A 5,350-nucleotide genomic window follows, 5' to 3' on the forward strand; every position below is an offset into this window, starting at 1 on the left:
GGAGGAGCGCCCACCCACCCGCCTGCAGCAGCATCTCTGCCGGAGGCGGGCGGGGAGGAGGCAGGGGCGGGAGCCCGAGGACAGGGAGGCCGCCGCGCCAAAATCCCGGCGTACACGCTTAGGCATCGCGGGTGCCTCATTTTTATCCTCATCCTCATTCCCTGCCGCCTCCGCCTCTCTGCGCCCAGACTCGTGACGGTCCCCAGGTCCTCGTGGCGCTCAGGCGGGCTGGAGCGGCCCGCCCTGGCCCTCCCCTTGGTGGGGTAGCGGCACACGGGCCGGGGTGGCCTCCGGGGCGGCCTGGGGGCGGGAGGTAGGCACACAGGGGAGAGCTTCCTTGGGGAACACGTAGGTTTTCCAAAAGAAGGGGTTAGTGGGAATGAGGGCTGTGGGACCCAGGAAGGAAGAGAGATCTGTCGGAAGCAGGGGGGCGGCCGCCGCAAGTGCAGCACCTGCGTGCTGGAGGCCGGCAGGCGGCCGGGAGCGAGCGTGGCGGCTGAAGGGATGGAGAGACGGTGAGAAGAGTGGAAAACACCGACCATCCCCGTGGTGATGGGGCGCAGGTCTTGTAGCCCTGACTCCTGCAGTTGCTTCGGTCGCAGGAAGGTGATGTTTGGCTTCAACGCCTCCCCGAAAGGTTCTGTCTTAAAGTGTTCACTGCCTCACTGCCCTTCGGTCAGCTTTTCTCTGCTTACCTTTCTGTTCTGGGGAAAAAAAAGGCAGATCGATCCTTCCTGGCAAGGAAGACGTAGTAAAGATGAGGAAGTGAGCTGTTCGAAGGCGCGGCAGCCGGGTGGGAGAGGCCCATTGGCTTTTCTGGGGATAGGCACGATCGAATGGAGAATGAACTGGTTTTAATGCTCACTGTGTGAACAATTATTGCAACAGCTTCAGTTTTAACATACATAACCTTATTACACCTCGTGAATCAAGGAGAGATTTTTCTCCAGAGCATGGAAGATAGTCTGCCTATATGATTTGCATTTCCTTCATCTTGTACTGCGAAACCTGTGATACGAACTTATTTTCATTTTGGCTTCATTATTAAAAGTAATTAATCAGAGCATTGTGTGTCTCTTGCTATTCGTGCTAGTTTACTTAACTAATAATTTCCACTGTGTATTTCAATTATGTATAAAAACAGCCCTATAGATAATAGATTATGTACTCACTGAATATTCTTTGCAACTCAGGAAAAATGAACTTGCCTTGAGGAAGTTTCTAACTGTGAATTAAGTTTCTTTTACACTAAGTACTAATAAAAGGAAGAATTTATGCTTTCATTTGCCAGATCATGAGTGATACTTTTATTTAGTAAATTAACTAGTAATGTTGATCATATGACTGCATAATGAATTGAAACAGGAAGAGGTAATTTCTGGATCTCTTTAAGTTCTGTGTGCCCTTAATGGTGAGCTTAGATCTGAGGTAGGGTGCTACACAGACACAGAGAAAGCCTCATTGCTGGTCTGACTCTCCAAGTGTTTCTGCTTGTGACTCAGGAGATCTGAGGATAGAGAGAAAAAATCTAAGTGGAAAGCAAGAAATGCCAGCAAGACAAAAATCATTATTGTAAAAAGCAAAGCCCAAATGCTGATGTACTACACCATCAAACCTCTAGAGAAAAAAAAATGCAGAAGGAGAGAAAATGACTGGAAGAAAAGCAGTTATGCCAATTTTATTTTTCTGCTAGGTTTTGCTATCTTGTCACTCGTGTAGAGTTTTAAATGCCGTGAGTTGGAAGAGACCCACAAGGGTCATCCAAGTCCAAAGTCCTGGCTTTGCACAGGACAGCCCCTCACACATCATGTATCTGAGAACATTGTTTGAACACTTCTCGAGCTCTGTCAGGCTTCATGCTGGGACCACTTCTCTGGGGACCCTGTTCCAGTACCCAGCCACCTACTGCATGAAGAACCTTTTCTTAATATCCAACCTAAACCCTGACATAACTTCAGGCCATTCCCTCAGGTCCTGTCACTGGGTACCACAGAGAAGAGATCAGTGCCTGCCCCTCCTCTTCCCCTCATGAGGAAATTGTAACTGCAGTCAGGTCTCCCCTCAGTCTCCTCCAGGCTGAACTGACCAAGTGACCTCAGCCACTCCTCATGCGGCTTTGCCTCAAAGCCCTTCACCAACCTCATGTCCTTACCCTGGAGGCTCTCTAAGAGCTTCATGTCTTTCCTATATGGTGGCACCCAGAACTGCCCCCAGCACTCAAGGTGAGGCCACCTCAGCGCAGAGCAGAGTGGGACAATCCCCTCCCTTGCCTGGCTGACCATGCTGTGCCTGATGTCCCCAGGACAGGGTTGGCCCTCCTGGCTGCCAGGGCACTGCTGACTCATGTTCAACTTGCCATCGACCAGGACTTCCAAGTCGTTTGCTGTGGTGCTGCTTTCCAGTACCTCATTTTGGATGGATTCCTGGATTTCCTGACTGCATCACCTGGTTTTATGTTCTGGAGACACTGAGAAAGGCACCCGATTCTTCCCAGACTGGGGCAAATCGAGTACATTGCAAGATTGGCCCAGTCTGTCCGTACATCCAAGGCTGCCCCATCCCAGGTGCAGAATCTGACACTTGGCCCTTTTGCATGCAGGTATCATTAATATTCTCAGTGCATATGAATGACATTTTTTCACATGCTAGGTAAATGTGGAATTTGTCTTGGATTTTACACCTTTTGAATCTGTCACTTTTGTTAATACTCTGTCTTAATGTTAGCTCAGCACTGAATTTTACCTTAAAATATTGCACTCCAGAATATTGTAGATTATAAACTTAGTGATATCAGTAATTATCAGCTATACTAGTTTGTGTAATAAACAGCCATTCCTATTTTTTCCATATTTTTCAAAAGGTTTCATGATCTAGTAATTCTAAATCACTTATGATCCTTTTCAACATTTTGTTTTCATTTGATTAAATGTAGCCTCTTTGGTTAAGAATTGTAGTAATCTATTCAAGAAAACAAAAATATGCTTCTTTCCAAGAGTAGCAGTAGGATTAATTAAAAAGATAGAGAGTAAAGATGCTTTATATAAATTGCCTATTAGTACTGATTTTATGATAATATGTTGAGGAACTTCAGCTGAACAGAACAGAACCACTGACAGTCACTGTGACTTCATATTGCTGCATCATTCTGGCTGCTCTTAGTTCTCTAAGAGATGGCATCTGGTCAAGATTCTGAAGGAGATTTTGCCTTATTGCTCAAGACACAAATTATTCCTTTGGACATAGCAAGCATAGTAAGCATGGATTTCCTGACTGCAGCACCTATTTTTTGTGTTCTGGAGACACTGAGAAAGGCACCTTCTTCTTCCAAGACTGGGGCAAATTGAGTACATTGCACGCATTGGGCCAGTACAGAGATTAAAATAGTTCCAGGGACACTGTCAATTGAGGGTATGGCTAGTTAGGGTTTGAGATAGGTGTTTGAAGTTTAATTTTCGCTAAATTGAAAGTTTAGATGTAATAAATGGGATGGTATTGTGACCATAATTTCTTTAGCAGAAGAAATTAAATAAGTACCTTATTTTATTCAGAGAAGAAAGAAATAGCATTCAAAAGTTTTAGATAGATACAAAGTATCGTGTAAAGTATAAGTGTAGCCATAAACTTAGGAATTTTGGTTTTGAAAGTAATACAGAACCTACTGCTTACTAAGGAATGCTTCCATGTGTTATGTTCATCTATGTAACACATTATGAGATGCTTAGAAGCTATAATCTCCTCTGAGATCCAGTGCTTACCATAAAGTTATAGCAATAAAATCATACCCAGTGGAAGTTCTTTCCGACCCCCAAAATTCACTGAGACTAGAAGAAAAAGATTATAGCAACTCAAAACTCTGCATGAGTTAAAAATATTTTCCTTTCATGATGTGTTCTATCTGAGATTATCAGTTTTCCAGAAAATTGTTCGGGACGTATTTTTTAAATAAATTAATACTTCTATGATAGAATGAAACAAGTAGGAGCTATTATTTCAATTATTACAATTCAGAATACCATGTAAATAACAGAAACTAATATTAAGACAAAAGAAGAGCATTTATTTTCAGAAATCCCCAGAAGACTTTTACAAATTTAATCAGTGATAAAATAATTTCTATGGCAGCAAGGAATAAAAAGCATAGGATGATCAATTGCAAATCATCCATGAGAGATACTAAAATGTATTTAGGCAATGGATGGTAAATGGATGTTTCTACAGTGCATTTGAGACCATCAAAGGAACCTCTGAAACTGTGCTAAGGCACATGGAAAATGAGATTATTGGTAAAGGCCAACATGACTTCACTAAGGGCAAATTGTGCCTGATATCACCTACCTGTAACTAATATTCCTCCTGGAACTGTGCAAAGCATTTGACACTGTCCTGCATGAATTCTGCTCTCCAAACTGGAGAGACAGATTTGGTGATGGAATACTCTGTGGGTAGGGAATTGGCTGCCCAGAGCTGCAGTTAACAACTTCATGTCCAAGTGGAGACCAGTGGCGAGAGGAGCTCCTCAGGGGTTGGTATTGGGACTGGCGCTGCTTAACATCTTTGCTGGTGGCATGGACAGTGGGATCAAGTGCACCCTCAGCAAGTTTGCAGATGACACCAAGCTGTGTGGTGTGATGCACATGCTGGAGGGAAGGGATGCCATCCAGAGGCGCCTGGACAGGTTTGACAAGTGGGCCAATGCAAACCTTGTGAAGTTCAACAAGCCCGGGTGCAAGGTCAGGGCAATCCAAAACACAAATACAGGCTGGGTGGAGAATGGATCAAGATGAGCTCCAGAGAATGGACTTGGGGGTGTTTGTGGATGAGGAGAGTGGCATAAATTGGCAATGTGAGTTTGCAGCCCAGAAGGCCAACTGCATCCCAGGCTGTATCAAAAGCAGTGTGGCCAGCAGGGTGAGGAGGTGGTTCTGACCCACTCCTCAGTTCTCATGAGACCCCACCTGGAGTGCTGCATCCAGTTCTGCAGTCTCCAACATAAGGAAGACTGTTCTGTGTAGGGAGATGTAGGGACAATAACAGGATGTAGGGAGAATAACAAGTGCTCTGCTCCAGAAAACAGAAGAAAAACAAGATCTCAGCCATGGGTGTCATTGCTACAGCTGTGCTAAAAAATACTTACTTTGAAAATTAAGAAGCCAGCAGTTTTCTGAGTTGTTTTGTTTACATCAACAATAGATCTGTATTGCAATACAGCATTCAAAAAAGAAAATGTTTACATGGAAGTTTAATAGTTTCAAACTGTCATATACTCAGCTTTAGCACATTTTAAATTAATATAAAACCATTAATAAAAACCATTATATATACACACACATAAGCATCACATAATAGTTCA

This window comes from Geospiza fortis, unplaced genomic scaffold (assembly GCF_000277835.1).
Source record: "Geospiza fortis unplaced genomic scaffold, GeoFor_1.0 scaffold186, whole genome shotgun sequence".
NCBI lineage: Eukaryota > Metazoa > Chordata > Aves > Passeriformes > Thraupidae > Geospiza > Geospiza fortis.